Source organism: Crinia signifera, chromosome 2 (genome assembly GCF_055691185.1).
Source record: "Crinia signifera chromosome 2, ASM5569118v1, whole genome shotgun sequence".
Taxonomy (NCBI): domain Eukaryota; kingdom Metazoa; phylum Chordata; class Amphibia; order Anura; family Myobatrachidae; genus Crinia; species Crinia signifera.
The window spans coordinates 27,310,399-27,332,310 of record NC_139218.1 but is presented as its reverse complement, the minus strand read 5'-3'; the positions used below and the strand labels follow the sequence as shown (position 1 = coordinate 27,332,310).

At 47.0% G+C, this 21,912-nt stretch overlaps 1 protein-coding gene across 4 annotated transcripts in view; it reads left to right on the top strand.

The window, feature by feature from the left end:
* Window positions 1-21,912, top strand: part of TIAM1 (TIAM Rac1 associated GEF 1) — a 244,461-nt gene that overhangs the window by 93,716 nt on the left and 128,833 nt on the right. The window contains exon 1 of one of the 4 annotated variants that reach the window (XM_083171843.1): window positions 7,322-7,343. The exons of the other annotated variants lie outside the window; for them this stretch is intronic. The gene's annotated coding sequence lies outside the window, so the exon portion shown is untranslated. Of the gene's footprint in view, window positions 1-7,321; window positions 7,344-21,912 lie in introns of those variants that run through there. 4 annotated transcript variants of the gene reach the window in all.

Genomic DNA, 21,912 nt, shown 5'->3' with positions numbered 1-21,912 from the left:
CTGCGACGTGTACAGGGGTGACAACTGCTGTGTAGTGCAGGTGTCTGACATACGCTAGGCAGGCTCATGGTAGGTTCATTGTACCTTTGTTTGTGATCATCTGTTCACCAGATACAGAATTTTTCTCTCTTTAGTGCAGAGCGCTCAATCCTGCAAGAATTCCAACCAAAACAGATAAACCGGTATTTTTGCATGCTGTACCTGGGCGCCCCAGCACAGACTGCACAAACAACCTGTCCTGTGCAGAGGAGATCTTGTGGGACCTGGCCTTTATATTTAATGCAGGCATGTCAAAACTGTGGCCCTCCAGCTGCTGTGAAACTACACATCCCAGCATGCCTTGCCATAGTTTTAGCATTCATTAATAGCAAAACTCTGGCATGGCATGCTGGGTCTTGTAGTTTCACATCAGCCGGAGGGCCGTAGTTTGTACATGCCTGATTTTAATGGATGCACTCTGGGCATTTAGGGGGTTATTTTGGTTCACTCTTTCTGACATTCCTTCTTAGAAGGACAAAACCATGTTCACTGCAGGTGGGGCAGATGTAACTTGTGCAGAGAGAATTAGATTTGGGTAGGGTTTTACTACAAAGTGAGATCCATTTTGGAGTGTAAAAATAAAGCAGCCAGTATTTACCCTGCACAGAAACAAAATAACTCACCCAAATCTAATTCTCTCTGCACATTTTACATTTGCCCCCCTGCAGTGTAGCATGGTTTTGTCCTTCTAAGAAGGAATTTGTCAGAAAGAGTGAACCAAAATAACCCCCTTAGTTGAGCTTCTTGGTTTGTGTAACGGCAGAATGTAAGATCTCACCAGCAGGGCCCTCTCCCCTCATTACCTACAATGGCACCTAGCCCTTGATTTCTACTACCCTGCTGCATCCTATCCCCTGATGCAGAAATGTGTATATACCATGGGTACTTGTTTCCTAGAAGGGCGCCCACGATTTTGATGTTAGGCATCGCAAGGAAAAAAAATCGCGTCGGTCGCATCGCATGCGGCCAAAAAATTGCATGCGATGCGACGACGCGATTACCGCGATTTTACATAGGGAACAATGTTAAATGGCCAACAAATACCCACCCTGAAGTGTGAAATGGCCCCCCCAATTGTTAACGCCACCCCACGATCAACGCCAACCCGAAGCGTGGCGAGCGCAGCGGTACGCGTCCTCCAACCTTTTCATACCCCCACTATCCACGTCTGCGTGGAGTTGAGAATAGAAAGTGTGGCGAGCCACGGAGCCCGAAGCGTGGCGAGCGTAGCAAGCCCCGCTCGGGGATGCGGCACACGCTCCCGAAGCGTGGCGAGCGGACACGGATTACTTAACATGTATTCCGCATCCCCTCGCCACGCTTCGGGCTCGTATTCCACGTCCCCTCGCGGGGCTCGCTGCGCTCGCCACGCTTCGGGCTCGGTGGCTCGCCACACTTTCTATTCTCAACTCCACACCGATGTGGATAGTGGGGGTATGAAAAGGTCGGAGGACGCGTACCGCCGCCCCTCGCCGGCTCGCTGCGCTCACCACGCTTCGGGTTGACGTTGATCGTGGGGTGGCGTTAACAATTGGGGGGGCCATTTCACACTTCAGGGTGGCTATTTGGGGTCTGTGGGCCATTTAACATTGTTCCCTATGTAAAATCGGTAATCGCATCGGTCGCATCGCATGCGATTTTTTGGCTGCATGCGATGCGACCGACGCGATTTACATTTTCCCATGCATTTCTATGTAAAATCGCGGCCATTGCATCGCATTATAATGGCATGCGATGTACATGCGATGCCCGCCCTTCTAGGAAACAAGTACCATACCATGTACTCGTCATGTTATGTCTTGTACTGGACGGCATTGTTTTCTTGTTTTTTTTTGTAAAAAAAAATATTAATAAAGGGAGACACTGCGTTTGCACCAAATGTCGTTTTTTTTTTTGCAAAGGTGCGTGGTCTGAAAAGCATCTGGTAAAAACACACCTTAAGTAACGATGGCACAGAACTAACGTTCAATGGCCGAGAGGCTCCTGAGAATCTGGTCTGCCCCCCTGGAGAAGAGGGCAATTCCTTTGCATTGCTGCCGGTTTCCCGCTACACCTCCTCTGCAGACCCCGCCCCCTGATGGTCAGGGTTTACGCAAATCTCGGGACGAACAGCTTAGCTCAAGGAGGGAAGGGGGCGGAAGTAGGGGATCCAATCGAAAGGCCTTAGATTTAAATTACGATTCGATTTTGCTCATATAAAGATATTCTAGAAAAATAGACTACATCGAACCATGGGCCCTTATTCAGATCGCACTACAAATTTTTCTCAAAATGGGCAAAACCACGTGCACTGCAGGTGGGGCAGATGTAACATGAGCAGAGAAAGTTTCAACACACCCCTCCCAAAATCTAACTCTCTCTCTGCACATGTTACATCTGCCCCACCTGCAGTGCACATGGTTTTGCGCATTTTGAGAACAAATTTGTACTGTGATCAGATCAGAATAAGGGCCTCTGTGTACACGTTATAAGCTTTGATATCTACCCCTGTTTGTTTGTCTATGTACCATGTTCTTCATGTGGGTCTTAGATCTCTGTACAGAAATAGTGGTACTTATGCATTTCACTGACATCTACTGTTAAGCTTGTTTTGTATTTCGAGCTGTAAAGACAATGTGTGAAGCACTTTGAGTCCTATTGGGAGAAAAGTGCTATATAAATATCATTATTATTATTATTATTATGTATTATCTGGACGCCCGATTTTTTTCATTGCATTGCATTGCATCGCATCGCATGCAATATAGTGGCATACAATGCAATGCGATTTTTCATTGTAAAGAACCAGAAGCCTGGACTGCTTAGCGATCTCTTATGTATTTCTCCTACACAGTGCAGGGGGGGGGGGGACATAAAACTTTTTTGTTTGTGGATTTCACACAAATTCCTGTTTGCCCTTTGAATGTCACCATTCTAGAGTAGAATGTTCACTGAGTGACATTTGTTGGCGGACTGTTTGGACAGGTATTAGTGACATTTTGAGCAGTCTTCAGATTTCTGGAGGACAGATGGACCGAAGTCAAAAGAAGCTCATCCATCTCGTGGAAGTGTTTAAATGCTAAGTAAATAACACTACGCAGCATCACACAACCTTGTGTTTGCCTGTCTGCATTGCAGAATCACACACTGCAGTGCAGAGTAGAACATCAGACAGTGTTTGCGGCAAAGCCCACGATGGCTGCTCAACTGTACTGAGGCGATAGTCAGGATTGCGTTTAGCGTTTATTTATTTTTTGACAAATATAAGCTTCATATATTGATTTCCTGTATCTGTGCACATTTATGAAATGTTATTTCTAGTCACATTAATCTGATGTATAAAGGGTGATGATAACACTCAGTGTGACTTGACACAGAATTTTTCAGAGCCCTACGGTGCAGCCACCACTTTTGCGCAAATTCGGGATGCTGTGAAGTGCAACCGCTACCACGTTGTTTTGCACCCGCAAGATCGTGGATAAAAGGATTAACTTCAAAGGGTCAGATGCATTAAGCTTAAAAATTGTGATCAAATGGAAAGTGATAAAAAGCCAGCCAATCAGCTCCTGCCTGTGATCTCTCAGGCCGTGTTTGAAAAATGTCAGGTAGTAGCTGATTGGCTGGTTTTTTATCACTATCCATTTTATCACTTGTCAAGCTTAGTTACATCTCGCCCAAAGTCTGAATTGAGATCGCGAGGGGCAAAAAACGTAAAGTTTGAGGATCCACCTCGTTTCTTCTTTTACCAGATTTAAATATTCTCTTGGGTTGTTCTCTTGGGTCGTTCCATATAGCTCTTATATTGTAGATCCCTATGGTCTTGGTGATTTAATTTGTAGAACACTTATGTTTAACGCCAACATTTCCACAGAGGTGGGTCTGTAGCCCGCGTCTAATGATATACCTTAAGTCAGGGGTGTCCAAACTTTTTGCGACGAGGGCCAGATTTGGTGAGGTGAAAATGTGTGGGGGCCGACCATTGAGCCTGACATTCTTTGAATTATTAATCACATCAGAATGGTCCCCCACTCTGCCCCAATTCACTTTGTCCCCCAGCGTACCCCCATTCACTGTATGTCCCCCAGCCTGCCCCTTCACTTTATATTCCCCTGCCTGCCCCCATTCACTGTATGTCCTCCACTCTGTCCCCTTCACATGGCTTGACTACTGCAATGTTCTCCTCACCGGCCTCGCTCAATCACAAATGGCTCCTCTCCAATCTGTCCTCAATGCTGCATCCAGGCTTATCTTCCTTTCCCGCCGCTCTAATTCTGCCACTCCCCTTCAACAAAATCTGCACTGGCTTCCATTCCCCTACAGAATCCTCTTCAAACACCTCACATACAGGGTCATCTCTTATTCCATTGCTGCATATATCTCTAACCTCATCTCCATTCATACACCCTCCCGCCCTCTACGGTCGGCTGACGACTGTCGTCTCTCCTCCACCCTTTTCACTTCTTCCCATGCTAGAGTACAGGACTTTGCCCGTGCTGCACCCCTTCAGTGGAACGCACTCCCTCGCTCCATTAGACTCTCCCCGACCTTGCAAAGCTTCAAACGGGCACTGAAAACTCACCTATTCATCAAAGCATACCCTTCCACTGCATAAACCAGCTGGTTCTCCGACCCCTTGCCTGTTTACATCCTGCTATCTAACCACCACCCACTCGCTTGCACCTCTTGTAATCTGTCTGTCTCCCCTTCCTACTAGATTGTAAGCTCCTCCGAGTAGGGCCCTCTTCCCTCCTGTTGTCAAAGCCCACTTCTCTTCACATTTCACTCACAGCTCTCCTATACTCCAACACTCAGTGACCATCTTTGTCCGCATACTCATCTCCATCATTGGCCTCAATCCTCTAGTTGTATGTTGATTGAGTCCTCACTACTTACATTTAAGCTGTAATGTGTATTGATCTGTGGCGCTCTTTATTTGTACTGTATTTTCGTTATTTATTCAATGTTATGCCAAGCTTTGTCTCCCTGTATTGTTCCTTTGTACGGCGCTGCGAAACACTTGTGGCGCCTTGTAAATAAAATTATAATAATAATAAATATTCCCCTGCCTGACCATCCTTCTCTGTATGTGCCCCAGCCTGCCCCTCCTTCACTGTATGCTCCCATTCACTGTATGTTCCCCACTCTGCACCCATTCACTCTGTCCGCCAAACACATCTCACTGTGGCTGCCGGCACCTCCTCACTGCTGCAGACAGCAAGGTAAAGGCGCGCTCGCTGGGACTCCACCATTTAGTGTCCTGTGCTGTGCATCCTGCAACTGATGCTCCGCCCACTTCTGGCTGGAGGCTGCGGGCCACTTGAAATGACGGAACGGGCCGCTATTGGCCCCCGGGCCAGACTTTGGACATGCCTGCCTTAGGTGGTCTGCGTTTCTGGATTTCAAAGCTTGTGATGTTTTTCTAAATTACCTTTCAACTGTATTAAATAATATATATTAATTACATTTACCCTATGGCATGTAATAGTCATTGATCTTGAAATGTTGCCCATTAGCATTGATTTCAACATATTTTGAGTTGCGTATTCTACAATTAATGCTTGTGGAAGATGGGTTCTGGATTTTTTTGTCATAGCCGGTGACAGATGCACATTTTCTACTGACGATATTGGAGACGTATTTAGAGCGGTCAACAAATGTGAAGATGGGCAGGGGTTCAGGGGTGATACTGGATGCCCCGGAATTATATGCAAGGTTACTTTCACCAGCATATTTGCAGAATCCATAGTTTGGTCTCACAAGTTCCTGAGAAATTGTTATAACCCATCTCTTGTCACGCTTCCGTAATCCAGATCATCTTCCTCTCGGAAAACCACACGGAGCTGTCTCCTTAACTCGTATGGTGTCAGCCGTAAACTGACGGAAGGAATCCTCAAATTTTTAACGGTTAAGGCCGAAACAAACAGTTAAAAGTATTCTTGTGGTGCTTGTAGACTGTTACAGTAACACAGAAGATCTCGTGCCCACGGCAGCTTCTTGTGTTGTTTGACATTGGGGATCTTCCCACTGTGCTGTTTTTGTAGCATGGTCCGGATGACGATATTGCAATGGCTTTGTTCCATGGCAAATACAATGCTAAAGGCTACTCTCTGCCATTCTATAAGCAGATGCTGGAAAAGCAGATCACCATGGCATCTGGAGTCCGTAGATTCTAAGTTCTATCGGTCTCTCCTGGAGTCAAAAATTAACATCAAGATATAGGCTAGTTGTTTCTGATTTTGTATTGTGTTGTATACATTCATACACCATAATATGAGAAATCCACACATACAAGATCCAATGCGCACGGACCTCACCGATTTTAAGAATGCGCCAAAGAAAGAAGTCTGCTTCTGCGCCAGATCTGGTGTATGTCCATGAACTGTGTTCACTAGTGTCTACACTTTCTGCACAGAACACTTCTCTCTTGGCAGTGACATCATGAGTGACATGGGATCCAATGGTGGAGCTTAGCCACGCCTCTTCCCTGAATTAACCACCACCTGCCGCTCCCTTCAACTGGGATCAATGCGTGTGGGCCATCGATAAGCCCTGTTGATGGGCTCATGCCATCGATGTAAATCCATCTGTGGCACGATTATCTCACCGATGGCCGTCCTACTCTGCCAAAATATAGTTCACCTGGCTGCAGAAAAACCTTTATAGGAACAGTATCGATGCATGATGGTAAGCCGCTGGGAAATATACCCCTGTTTCACAGTTTAAACAGAATCCATGCTAACATGTGATCTTTAAGTATTTCGTTTTGTGAATGCCAAGACGGTGCCAGCTCTGATTCTGTTTCAGCCACTAATTATCACCCACATACCGACCGCAGAACACCACCTTTCCCTGGTACATGGGCGCTTGCTGAAGTGTACCGTCTGCCAGGCAGTCCTTAACTATTGTTTCACATCTACAGACGCTCTGTGGGATTTTTGTATTCAGAGTAAATACACAGAATTATGTACTAAAATGAAATTATTTTTCTTTGAGGTTTAATTCCGATTGAACTTTGAAACAACCGTTCCCGTACGTCAGCATTCTAGAATAGAATGTTCAGTGGGTGACATTTTGTGTGCGCACCGTTCGGAAGTGACAGCTCAACTGATCTCCTAGAAGTATTTTAACCTTCCAAGCAAACTCCACAGCGGCGACTAATCTTGTGTTTGCCTGTCTGCATTGCAGCATCTGCCACTGCAGCACAGACTGAGCTGTGACAGATCAGCCAAAATGGGGACTTGCCTCTGCTGAGCTGTGACTGTCCGGGGGTGATGCAGCCAGAGGATTATCATGCGTAGGTTCGGGAACCGAGGTGGAATTGGAACGTAAGTATTGCAAGCTACAGCTGCACGCACCCGTCGGTGCACAGTGATTAGAAGAAGCATTCACTCCCTTGGAAGATTTTGGCATTTTCTGTTATTGCATTGTGGGATTGAGGTGATTTATTCTGCAATACTCATGTACCGGCTAACTCGAAACTGTCAAATAAAAAAACAAAAGGACTATAAAGGAGGACATTAATTCAAAGACATTTAATAGTTTCTACAGCCTCCATTCGCTGCACTTCAAGGTGATCCATGACCTTGCAGATTCATCGGGGTAATTGAGAATGGTGTCATTATCTAAAATTCATAGTCCCAGAATGTTTTTATATCTTTTTATGTTCTTTGTGTGAAGCTACTCCATTTTGCTGTAGTCTTTGGGACTGTAAATCCTTGTGGTTTCTTGCAGGTTGCAGCTGCTTTTCCTAGTTCTTGGTCCATAAATTGTGCCCTCTCTGTTGTGACGCTTCTTTTCAGTGTCCCACGTCTGCTTCACAATAAGGAACGTATTACCCAGATGTTATTTAGTGTTTACCTTGCACCAATCACGGAGCCATCTAGTGTAAAGTTCGGGTCTCCCCATATCATTGAATTTTATAATTGGGTAGTTTCACAAACTGGTACTTATATGTTAGTTGGGCGCCCAATTAGCATACGGACGTAACGTAGGGAAATCGCATCGCATGGGCCAGTTTAAGGGCATGCAATGCAATGCCATTTTTTTCATGTAATTTTTTTAAATTTTACACCACAATATCGCATCTACCGCAAAATCGCATGAAATCGCATTCGATTTTACATTAGGTATACAATAATATGATTGTATGTCCTAAAAATAGCTTTTACGCACCCCCCCACTATCCATGCCACCCCGAAGCGTGGCGAGCGGTGGCGGAACGCGTCCTCCGACCTTTTCATACCCCCACTGTCCACGTCGGTGTGGCGTTGATCTTATATAGTGCGCCCGAAGCGTGGCGAGCGTAGCATGCCCTGCAAGAGGACGCGGATTACTTTACATGTATTACATGTGTTCTGCTCACCACACTTCGGGCTCGGTGGCTCGCTGCGCTCGCCACACTATATAAAATCAACTCCACGCCGACGTGGATAGTGTGGTAATGAAAAAGTCGGAGGACGCGTTCTGCCACCCCTCGCTGCGCTCGCCACGCTTCGGGGTGGCGTGGATAGTGGGGGGTGCGTTAAACCTATTTTTGGGACATACAATCATATTAGTGTATACCTAATGTCATGCATGCGATTTTGCGGCAGTTGCGATTTGATGGCCCGGGACAGAGAGCAGTGAATAAATTACATGGGAAAATCGCATCGCACATCGCTTGGCCCATGCGATGCGATTTCCCTACGCAGAATAGCCCACTAAGCAAATTGCTTAGTGGGCGCCCAAATAACATATAAGTACCCACAAACTCTGTATGCAAAGATTTTGTCTACTTCCCATAGCGGGAGAATTTAGTAATCTGCAGAGTGTGATAAAGTATCAGCCAACCAGCTCCTAACTGCCACCTTAGAATCAATCCTTCCAAAGGTTGAAAGAATTCCCACCGACCAATAGTAATTACTAACCTGACCCCTCTATAGGGGAGATGTATCGAGCGTCAGTGCAAGGTAATGTCGAGAGAGCTAAAGCACAGCTAGGATGGCTTTTTTAGGGAGGAAAAGTCATCCTTCCCGTCCAGCCCCCTTGCTGGCTGCTCGCCGTATTGTATGTCACAGGGAATCCTCTGACGACGAGAAACTTCAGTGTTTTGACGGCCGCACTTGCCATTTCCACCTCCCCTCAGGGAGTGAGTGAGGGGGAGCATTGAATACTGACGGTGGGCTATAGGCGCTGCTCGCTGTCCGCCACTCCCACCTCACCACACATTCAATATACCCCAATGACTCTTATTTATGGACTCATTATCCCCTGCATTGATTGTTGCAATAGCTGCTTGTCACTGGTCATCCTCTAAACAGTGTGTCCCACCTGCAGCGGCTTCCTCCGAAAACTCTGTTGCACGCTTGCTCTTGCAGTGTAACGGCAAGCCCTTGCTTTTTGAACTAGGTCCCTATCGCATGCAAATCGCATGCGATGCGATCTAGTTCAAAACGCACAGGAATACTTCATACTTGCCTACCTGATCCTCTCCATGCGGGAGAAAATGCTCTGTTCCTGGACTTCCCTGGTAATGTATGATTGCCATCACCTGTGGTGAAACACCTTTACCTAGCTCCCCACAGGTGATGGCAATCATACATTACCAGGTAAGTCCAGGAACAGAGCATTTTCTCCCGCATGGAGAGGGTCAGGTAGGCAAGTATGAAATAATTGTACCGTGTATGGGCACCTTTAGCCTCTGCAGAACTCTTTTATAAATAAATGCTTATACTAATATAACAACTACCAGGACAAATCTATAGCTTTTCTGCCTATGTGATATGGTATTGGGGAGATGCAAAATGCCAAGTTTTCATGTTATCCTAGGACTGGGGTAGCCAACTCCAGTCCTCGAGAGCTACCAACAGTTAATGTTTTCCAGGTCTCCTCACAGAATCACAAGTGATGTAATTATCTCCACATGTGGATCTTTTAAAATGTGTCGGTGAGTAATGAGTGCACCTGTGCAGCAGCTAGGTTGTCTGGAAAACGTGAACTGTTGGTAGCTCTCGAGGACCGGAGTTGGCTACCACTGTCCTAGGACATGAAGTTCCAACGCAGGTTTCATGAATCTCCTCTAACGAATATCCCTTTCATGCTGCATAAATATCCCAGGTCGGCGTGTGGTGTGAAAGGGCCATTTAGAATTTCCTGGGTCAAACCCGGGTTGCTGGGCAGTGTGAACGAGTAACCCGGTTAGAGCAACCAGAGTCCTGTTCACTTTTATGAAGGAAGCAGCAGCGTCACCTCAGTGGTGCCTCCGCCCCCTCCCGGATCAGCTAAACACCGCAAATGCTGGGTCGCTCCCGGGACAGACCCGTGTCCATATCCCAGGTGTGACCTGGCATTTGCGATGTGAAAAGGGTATATGGCTGTCCTGCCTTTGCTTGATTCACTCCTTTGGTTCTATTGTGTTGTACAGTTTTTAAGACCCGTGATAAGTTTGATTGCTGTAATGTGTTCCATATACAATGTCATCTTTTTGTGTGTGCTACAAACACAGTACCTCTAGGGTACCACTATTATGTTTTGTATGCAAAACATAACAGCATTTCCATAGTACTGTTTGTTGTTTTGCATTAAGCACACGTGCATAAAGGACTGGGTGGAAGTATATAAAGTGCTATAAAAATCGTGATCATTGTTCCAGTAAGCCTCCCCCTGATGGTGTAATAGGATCTCATTGTCACCATCCTAACCCACACAAACCTGTCACTCACAGGGAACTTCGCTGCTTCCTAATCACTGCTATCGGCCCTGGCACTGCGCGTCAGAGCCACACTAAGATTGTGTGTTCTGGGTAAGCCGCCCACTCGCCCCCTATCTGCAGCTGTGCTCCCAGGGGCCGCCCGGGCCTCTGCCTCATGACTCTTCCTGGGTGCTAGATTTCCGTTTAATATCTCAGGCTTATTTGACAGGAAAATTAGCCAGCTCCAGGCTGCTGGACAAAAGGAGGTCGGGTCCCTGTGACAGAATAAACAACAGGTGTCTCGTTTCTGTTCCCTTGGTTCGTTACCACAGGCAATTACTGTAAATTACAGCTTTTATACAAGCTATTTATTTGCATCAAAAAGCCGAACGCTTGCCTTTTCTCAGGGTATTTTTTTGGGGGGTGTTAATACTTCTTAAGTTTCGTGATCTGACATTAGTTCCATCCATATAATAGCATTGCAGGGTTTTGAGGGACGGAGGGATTAATATGCCAGCAGCACTGTATGCATTAGTCAATGGCAGTCTGTCTAGATCAGTCAGTTACAAGCTTGGATTATTTAATTTCTTTGGGGTTTCCCAACTGCCATGTAACAGGCTGTGTTTGAAAAAATGACAGGAGGTGTGCAGGTTGGTATTTTGGGGGTGATTCGGTTTTGATCAGATGGAGCTGAATTGAGGGGTTGATTTATTAAGCTCGTTTAAGTGATATAGTGTCTGGTTTTTATTGCCGGCCAATCAGCTCCTACCTGTCATTTTTCAAACCAAGCCTGTAACTTCACAGTTAGGAGCTGATTGGCTGGTGATAAAAGCCAGACACTTTGGGCGGGATGTATTAATATACATCGTCGCCCCTTCGCCTGAAAGCCGCCGCAATGCTACCACATATGTACTAACATATGCGGCTAGCATCGGGTTGCGTTGACCGCGATACCTGTAATGTGGTGTGCGGGGGTCTCCGTCACATCCCGGCGGCTGCCAGTGTCTCCCTGCGTCTCCTCCTCCCCCCTGCAGTCGGATGTCCTCCCGGCTGTGACACCTGCTGGGGGAGGAGATCGATGGAGGACGGGAGGGGGCGTCGCGCGGATGGTGGGCGGCGATAGAAGCCCATAGGCTTCTGCCAGGCGGAGACGGGGCGGACGGCTAATGGTACATAGGAAAATGCGGTAAAACCCCCGTTTTACCGCATTTTCCCTTTACTACATCCCGCCCTTTATCACTTCACCAAGCTTAATAAATTTTCCCCTCAGACCGTTCCGATGGAGCGAACAGTTTTAGCTATTCCTGGGAATGTGGGGGGTGGGGGGAGATGCGGCATTCGGCGGGGCAGCGAATGGGGTGGCCTTTACCTACTAGTTAAGCAGCGAATCAATGCTGAATCAGGCCCTTTATCTCTCTCCACTTTAGCTGATCTTTTGCAAAAAACGCCTATAACATGGCAGCTGAAAATGGTGGCTTCTCATTGGTCCTCCCTCTCGGTTGTTATGGAATACATCTACTCTGAAGAAAACCATTTGGTTCAGCCCAGAAAGTAGCTGCATACACACGGGGCAGGAGATGGGTCATCGTTACACCGTTGTCATTGTAATCATTGTGATGTGATGACGTATTACACAGTATTGTCCTCTCCATACAGTGTCTGCTCTATACGAGTTCTCTGAAGAGGCTGCGTATTCTCTGCATTTGATTTACTGGCTTATGAAGTCTTCCTTGCCCTATATTTTGTTTCCTATCTGTATAAATATATATTTCTATGTGCAGTGTATCATCAAAGTACCCCAAGGGAGATTCTGCGACTCTTACAGTATTTTTGTGTTTTCTTTGAAGCTGTTAAGAGGATCCAAACCTCACCGGGCCAGGAGCTGTCTGAGGACGTCCTGGCAGAGCTACTAAGGCCAAGAGATTGATGCTTCTCTTCCTGCTAAATTACTGTCAGTATGAGCACTAAAACTTTGGCAGAAAGCTGATTGGATAGCAAACCTGCCAGTCATTGTATGGAGGTTACTTTATTCTGGGTAGGGAATGAGTGGTTTCTCTACACCCCTGTATTTTATTCTTATTATTCTTCACTATTGTCAAATAAATGATATAGCTGCTTCACATTGGGAATGGAGGACACCTTGGGCAGATTCCCAACTACAAGTCCCACATTCTCTAAACAGCCACCACCTTGGTAAACACTACTGACTCGCTGAGGATTATGGGATTTGTAGTTTTGCCAGAGCTGCACATTCACAGGTTAAGACTATGGTGTTCTTATAGGGCAGGCATTCCCAACCACGGTCCTCAAGGCACACCAACAGTGCAGGTTTTAGTGATATCCAGGATTCAGCACAGCTGGTTTAATCCGAATCCCTCAGATACTAATTAAGTCACCTGTGCTCAAGCCTGGATATCTACAAAACCTGCACTGTTGGTGTGCCTTGAGGACCGTGGTTGGGAATGCCTGTTATAGGGCCTCAAAGGAAATATGTATGAAGTCAGGCCAATCAGATTCTAGCTATCATTTTATGGAATATAGTAAGTAGAAAGCTGCAATCTGAATGGTTGCTATAGCGAATACCACTGCTTGTCCCCTTTTGAAGGTTTGATTCTTGTCCCTGATCTGATTCGTTACAGATTGGTGTATAATGCTTTGTACACACTCAAACGATTTTAGCGCCAATCAGACCAGCTTTACGGTTTTATGGGTGATAAGACAATCTTGAGAACATCCAGTATAGAGTGTACACACTAGTGATTATCTGTCCTGAAATCATCACAAAGCACAGAAGTAAAATACAGGGTCATTGGACGGCAGTCGCCTCTGGGCACTAGCTCTGAAGTGGACTCTCTGATTTCTTCAGGTTTTGCTTTGTGCACCCTCAATCTGCCTGGGTGCTGCTGGGGTGGTGGAAGTGAATGTGGAGAGGGGATGTGATCTACAGAAGGTAGGACCCCATGCGGAGAGTCCTGCAGACTTCCCCTATTCCCAGAAGCTGCACAGGGGTACAGACAGCCTCACTGTGGAGGACTGTTTCAAGTATGAACTTGCAGACTGAAAAGTCAGATAGATTATCAGAAACTCAGAGACCGTACAAGATGTGTACGGTATTGGCTCGTCGTTATGGAGTAATCCGACTGGTGTGTCGTGATAATCACACTCCGGAGATTATCGGAATGAGATGCTGGAAATGAACGATCTTGGCACAACTACGACTGGTCAAGGCAGCACGGATGGCATAATGGTTAGCATTACTGCCTTAAGATGCCCATACACGGCGCGTTGCGATGCGCGCTCTCGCGGGCATCTCATCGCACAGTACAAAAAGTATGTGCTGCACATACTTTTTTGGGCTGCCATCTGATCGCATGCGTTGCGATCCAGCCCATAACGGGTGCGATCATCGCACTGTGTATGGCCACCTTTACAGCACTGACGCCATGTTTTCTATTACCAACCATGGCCCTAACTGTGCAGTTTGTATATTCTACCAGTGCTTGCGGTACTCCGGGTACCTTAACCCTAGAATGTCTGTGCGAGAATATAGATCGTAAGCTTCACTGGGGCAGGGACTGATGTGAATGTTCACATATTCTCTCTGTAAAGCGCTGCGGAATATGTGTGCGCTATATTATTTATTAACCGTTTCTTATATAGCGCGGCAGATACCGTTGTGCTTTACACTTGTATTGATAAAACAAACTGGGTAACAACAGATGGTACTTGTGGAGTATCACGGCTCCCACGACCTGCATCGTATGCAGATCGTATGCTAAAAATCGCATCGCATCGCACGCGATCAAATCGCATGCGATGCGATGCGATGCGATCGCACCCGATTTTGCACAGAAATGCATCAGAATGCATTGAAATGTGTATTAAACTTGTGAAATGCCCCCAAATGCCATTTTCATAGTGCACCACCCCCCGCTATCAACGTCTACCCGAAGCGTGGCGAGCGCAGCGAGCCCGCGAGGGGCGGCGGTACGCGTCCTACGACCTTTTCATACCCCCACTATCCACGTCGGCGTGGAGTTGAGAATAGAATAGTGTGGCGAGCGCAGCGAGCCACCGAGCCCGAAGCGTGGCGAGCGCAGCGAGCCCCACGAGAGGACGCGGATACCATCACAGCTATACGCGTCCCCTCGCGGGCTTCACAGGTATCCGCGTCCCCGCGCGGGGCTCGCTGCGCTCGCCACGCTTCGGGCTCGGTGGCTCGCTGCGCTCGCCACACTATTCTATTCTCAACTCCACGCCGACGTGGATAGTGGGGGTATGAAAAGGTCGTAGGACGCGTACCGCCACCCCTCGCGGGCTCGCTGCGCTCGCCACGCTTCGGGTTGACGTTGATAGTGGGGGTGGTGCACTATGAAAAATGGCATTTAGGGGCATTTCACTACTTTAATACACATTTCAATGCATTCTGATGCATTTCTGTGCAAAATCGGGTGCCATCGCATCGCATCGGATGCCATCGTATGGCATCCGATGCGATTGCATACGATTTTTGAGCTAAAATGCTCAAAAATCTGTAAAACATCATATCGCATCGTATGCCATCGTATGCCACTACATATGGCATACGATGTCATGCGATGGCATACGATTTTTGAGCAAAAATGCTCAAAAATCGGTAAAACATCGCATTGCATCGTATGCCATCGTATGCCACTACATATGGCATACGATGGGAGCCGTGATACTCCACAAGTACCCAACAGACAGACTTGGAGGTAGGAGGCCCTGCTGCAAGCTTACAATCTATAGGGATATAGGAGGGAAACACAGGGACAGGCACCAGTAATAGCATAGAAGTCCCACCAAGTTGCAGGTTGAGAAGGGAAGCTATATAATGCATAAGATATGATAGGCTTGCCTGAAGAGGTGAGTTTTCAGGTAACGCTTGAAAGTTTGGAGACTAGTGGAGAGTCTTAAGGCCCGTACACACTGGGCGACTTTGAGCTGAAAATCGCTCAAAACAGCAGGTTTGAGCGGCTTTCAGCTCAAAGCCGCCCAGTGTGTATGGCCCGGCGATGAGCGCTGCTGCACGCTCCCGCAACATCGCCGGGAAAGCCGTTCATCTGCTGGTTATACCAGCAGATGGGCGGCTTTCAGGACGGCTTTGCATAGCACTGCGCTATGCAACGCCGTCCTCCCCCCCCCCCTCCGTCGGCGCCGGGCAGGGGGAAAGCCGCTCAGTGTGTATGCACTGAGATGCTTTCCCCATGCATCATCGCTGTCCATACACGCTGGGCATAGTCGCCCAGTGTGTATGGACCTTTAGTGTGCGTGGAAGGGAATTCCATAGGATGGGAGCAGCCCGATGAAAGTCCTGTAACAGTGAGTGGGAGCTAGTGATCCGTGCAGAAGAGAGACACAGATCTTGTGCAGAGCGGAGTGGTCGAGATGGGAGATATTTTGTGAAAAGTAAAGAGATATATGCTGGTGCTGTATGGTTAATAGCTGCGCTCGTGTTAATCACAGCTATGTCCTGAAACACATTGTACAGAAGGTTTGCGTTCTTATTAATTATTTCCCTTCCTCTTTTCACGCTGGCAGGTTTTATACAGTTTTCTTGCAATTTGCAACCGGAAAAAATGATTCATTTTTATTTTCCTCCTGGCTTCATTTTCTAAAGCATTGACCTCTGCGCTGCATTCCTGGTGCCTTCTCCTTTTTCCTAGTGGATATTGTTCTCTATTTGCATTTGTCCCATTAATCAGCACACTGGGTAAAGTCAGCTGCCCCTTCTGCATTGTTCACTGTTGCGTCCTCCCAGCGGAACCTTTTGAACCAGCCCCGAGCGGTTTAATTCCTTTAACAGCCTTAAGTTAACACAAACTGTAACCACTTCACACTGTGCCCGGCGCTTGCCAATATGCGGACCTCTGTAGGATCAAAGATTGGCTTCTGAATAGCGCCCCGCTGCTTCCGAATTACAAGCTGCTGCTTATTATTTGATTGCTCACCTAATTACAGTATTCTCCTGTTTAACTCCTTCCTCCCCCCTCCCCACGTTCTTTGTTGTCAGGTTAGGAGAGAGCGGAAAGTGCGATTGTCAGGGCCCACAAACTACTGTAACAAAGACCTTTTATAATGTCATGTGATCATTTCAGTTTTGGTTGGTCTTTGTTCTCTCATAGAACCCCCGTTTAAAAAAAAATCCATTTTATGTTTTTATTTTAAGTCATCAGTCATGTCAACAATCTGTGGGGGTTAATTTGGTTGATTCGCAAATTCTCAGCCTTGCAAGTTCACCAAATCCCCCCCCCATGCGAATGGTTTGGCTGGCGCCACCCATTCGCAAGCGCGATTCGCGCTCAGGCCCTGCGAGTGAATGTTACACAGTAACATCCATGCGCAGGTCAGCGGGATCCACCCACATCTTTCGATGGTCACGGACTATCGAAAGATGTGGAAGGTGCACGCATCTGTTAAGTGTACTCTTACATATGCGTGCATGCTGGGAAGGAAATGGGCGGGAAGCTGACATCCGGTCCCATCAGTCCCCGTGTGAACGCAGCCCTGCTGCGAATGGACCAGAATAAGGGCCTGTATGTGGATGGTAGAATGTGCACAGATGGTCAGTTACTAACTTTGTCACCTGTTCCTATGCGGGGATATCGTTAACACCTGGACTTGTTGAGGTGCCTTGAGGGGACTCCGTTTTGGAACCACTGCAGTAGTTTGGTAACCCAATAGGACAATGCATTTGATGTATGAAACTTCAAAAGTGATAAAGCAGAGAGTGATAACAGACGGCCAATCAGCTCCCAACTGCCATGTTATAGGCTGGGATTGAAAAAGGACAGGTAGGAGCTGATTGGCTGGTGGTTTATCACTTTCCACGTTATCCCTTTTTGAAGCTTGATACATCTGGCCCAATGTCAGCTCTGGTGGTTTTGGGTTGGAGAGTTGTCTGCTGAGTGCTTAGGACACTTGTCCAACATGCTGCTGACAATATCAAAACTGAAGTTTGGAGCCACGAAGAATGAAAAGCCAGAACTGAATAACTGTATTAAGGGGTTGGGGTTACTTGGTCTACAGCATGATGGTCGAAAACCATTAGGTCGACATGGGTCTAGGTTGTCATGGGAAAAGGTCGAAAGGTTGTTAGTTCGACAGGTCATTATGTCCACAGCCAAAAGGTCGACTTGGGGTTTTTCACTGTTTTTTTTTTTACCTGAATATCAACACAGTCGACATGGACACAGTTTAAAGTGCACCGCATCCCCTTGCGTCGCTCGCTGCGCTCGGCACACTATTTTATTCTCCCACCACAGTGGATGGTAGCGCATGAAATACCGGCTGTCTGCACATGTCGGCTCAAAAAACAGTGACAATCCCCATGTCGACCTAGACACTTTCGAACTAACGACCTGTCGAACTAATGACTTGTCGACCTTTTCCAGTGTCGACCTAATGACTGTCTACCATCATGCTGTAAACCAGGCATGTCCAACGTTGGCCCTCCAGATGTTGTGAAACTACACATCCTAGCATGCTTTGCCACAGTTTTAGCATTCTATAATGGCAAAACTGTGGCAAAGCATGCTAGGATGTGCAGTTTCACAACATCTGGAGGGCCAACATTGGACATGCATGCTGTAGACCAAATGACCGCATCTCGTATTAATGGGGCACAGTAGTGGTATAGTCACTCAGATGGGCCATCACTGAGTGTAACAGACTCCCCTAACCTACCACCCCCTTTCCCTGTACGATTTGCACCTGTGTGTGTGTGTGTCTGATCCTGTGTGTTCTGCTATCCCTGACTGAGATTCCTATTGGTCCCCACAGCTGCCTTGTCTTTCTTTATATCGTGCCCCAGGCCCCATTAAAAGAACCACAGCGCATTAATGATGTATACAGTGGCGGTAATGGCACATACAACAGACAATGAGGGTTGAAGTATAATTGACTTCAATTAATTTCATTTCATGTGATGCATTTTGTCAGTACCTAATATTAAGATGCCAATAACAGTGACTCGCGCTGATGTAACTCTGCCAATTACTTATAATTGTAGACGGTGCACACTGTTTGGAAATGCAGCTTGAGCAAGATTTGTTATGTAAGATTTCCTGTGTATTGTCCGGTCATCTGAAAGACTCCGTGACGTGCATTTCATATCCCGTATAGTACAAGGCTAGCGCTGGTCTTAACCTCTGCGGGGAGAATAGAAGTGTTTTGCACCCCGGCAGGAACTAGATGGCGTCCAACTGAGGACTACAAGTGTTGCACATTTTGGACACGTGCAGTCGCCGGTGCTGACGTTACTGTTATGTTCGGTTATTGTGACTGGCTGGTGTTAATAAATTGTCCTTTTGGAACATGACAGAAGTAGGACATCAGCCTCGACACATAGCATGGTTGGCATTACGGTCTTACAGAATTGAGGCCTTTGGAAAGATTCCCCCTGGGGCTAAATCTGTGTGGAGATTGTATATTTTCTCAGAGCGCTTGTGGTTTCTCCCACACTACAGCACCTGCTGGTGAGTAAATTGGATTTTGACCAAAAATGAAATGACCTTGCTGGAACTTTGGAGTGTGGCTGGACAGGTTTACAGTCTGTCGACATGCACTAGGTCAGGGATGTGGAACCTCTGGCACTCCAGCTGTTGTTGAACTACAAATACCAGCATGCTTTAGTGTAGCCCCTACCTTGGCATGGCTTGCTAGGCTCGCCTTGCTTCGGGAATGGTCCCTCACTCATCTTTACCTGGGCTCGGCACGCTTTACTAGGGATTGCCATAGTTGCCATTGCCCCAGCGATGGTTGCAACTGGCCATCGATGGTGGTTTACTATGCAGTAGATGACCCTTGAAAGTTTTACCTATTAATTCATATTCTCTGACTGAATGGCCATGGGCCAATCAGAACCTGGGAGCGGGGCTCCGTGTTCCGGCCCCTTGGTAGAGAAAAAAAAAATTTGCTTATGCTTACCATTGGTGGAAGGAAACCATCTGGCCTCCCCCATGGATGGCAAAACTATATTACACCAGCCATAAACAATCAATGATTTTGAATCATCGGACAGTGGCCATCTCTACATCCCAATCGTAGTCTACTTGGATAATAATTCATAAAGAGTTAAGAGAAAAACTAAAAAACGTCATGTCCACCTGTTGTCAATGTCCATCCGGGGCGTTACGACCTTGTCTATAATCCGGATACTGGTATTTAGATTGTAAACTGCACTGATGCAGATGAATAAATATTCTTTGTAAAGTGCTGTGTAATATGTGTATACAATATAAATATCGTAATACATTAATATACAGGGTTTGTATACAAAGTAATGAGACCAAATTAGGCAAAAAAAAAATTATTGACGATATCGCTATAAACCATAAAAAATTACTCAAAATAAGACCCTTGTGCGTCGACACACTTCTGTCCACGCTTGGAAGGCGCCCTGGAAGTTCTTTTCTGGAACGTTCTTCAAGCTGCTTTGACCTCTGCTATGGTTCCGTGGCAGTGTCCTTTCAGGGCTGTCTTCACTCGAGGATACGGTAATACGTCCACCAGGGACAGATGGGGACTGTAGGGGGGCTGGGGAAGCATTGCAACGCCGTTCCGGGCCAGGTAGTCGTGAACTACGGAGCAGGTGTGGCTTGGTGCATTGTCATGATGCAGCTTCCAATTGGAGGCAATGCACTCTCTGGGTCATGGCCAACAGGGCACAGCAAGTAGGGCACTTTACGGGCACTCTGCGGAAGGTGCGGCGTCCCGTTCAGTCATGAGGTTTTCAGGAGGTGAGTAACAAATTGCTGAGTGCTTCTGTGTCCTCCTCCCCTGATTAATTTGAGTTTACAAGTACTTGAAGCCACACTTTAATCTTGGTTAATGATGTGTTTGGAATGGCCTCTGAAACAACATTGTATAACTGTGCAATAGGCCACCTGATTCTCACTCTGTATCTGGGAGTCGTTCCTGCAGCTAGCCCCTCCCCCAGCTCGTATACCTGCTGTTGTGGGGGATACCCTGTAGCAGACGTCAGTAGTCTCTCTGCATTTAATGCCACCATGTTGCTTTAGAAGTAATTACTATTGATATAAAAGTTATTAGACATCCGCCTGCGTTTATTGCAGACTGAAATGAGTCTCTAGATGTGTGCGTGCCATTTATTCTCCGCTTCAGGCAGATTTACTGTAAACACCAACAGTGTTATGCCCTAAACAGAAATGTTTAAACCTGTATATTGTGCTAGATGATGTAATATCAGGTGTATATAGGCAGGGCTGCAGCTGCATGGAGAGACTGCTCTACTTCACGGGATATGGTCACTAGGTCGGCATGACCGCAAGGCGACATGGGTTAGGTCAACAGAGTCATTTGGTTGCCATGGAGAAGGTTGAAAGTCAAAAGGTGGACATGGTGTTTTTCACTTTTTTTTTTTTTAGCCGACATGTGCCGACAGGCGGTATTTCATGCCCTACCATCCACTAGGGCGTGGTGGGAGAATAAAATAGTGCGCCCGAAGCATGGCGATTATAGCGAGTCATGCGAGGGGGTGCGGTGCTACGTTTCAGTGTCCATGTTGACTGTGTTGACATTCGGAACAAAAAAGTGAGAAACATGTCGACCTTTTGACTGTCGACATTCCTCATGTCGACCTAATGACCCTGTTGACCTTCCGTCATGTTGACCTAGTTGCTGTCTACCCAATGATCCACACCCTACTTCGCACCCTCTCCACATTGTGTCCTTACTACGGTAATGCAGAACACTATGTAGCACATTCTCCACTGTCGACGCTCAGAGAACCATTGCGCTGATTCAGAGCCAATCGTTTGTATCCGAATCCGGCCCTTCCCCGATGATCGGGGGTTGCGTATGCCCGGGAGCCAACCGCTCAGTAAGCGGCGGACAGGTTGCGGCAGCGTTTTATGTGAGTGCACAATAAACCACTGGGCGTTCCCTTGCTAATAACGTCTAATAATGCCCGCTTGGGGCGGGAGACATCACATGACTTTAGCGCCTGCCCTGAATTTGGATGACAGCAGCCATCTGAAAAGTAAGGCTGAAAAAATCATTCGATGTGGAGCAAATATCGAATGATTCTTCCCCCTTGAAACCACATGCGAGGGGTTGTGTTGGTGAACGCCCGCCCCAAATTCGGTGAATAGCGGCTGGTAGAGAAGTCAGCCTAGACGGACTTTTATTACTAAAGGGGAGAAACCTCATTCGATGGTGTGCGGTCATCGACTGATTTCTCC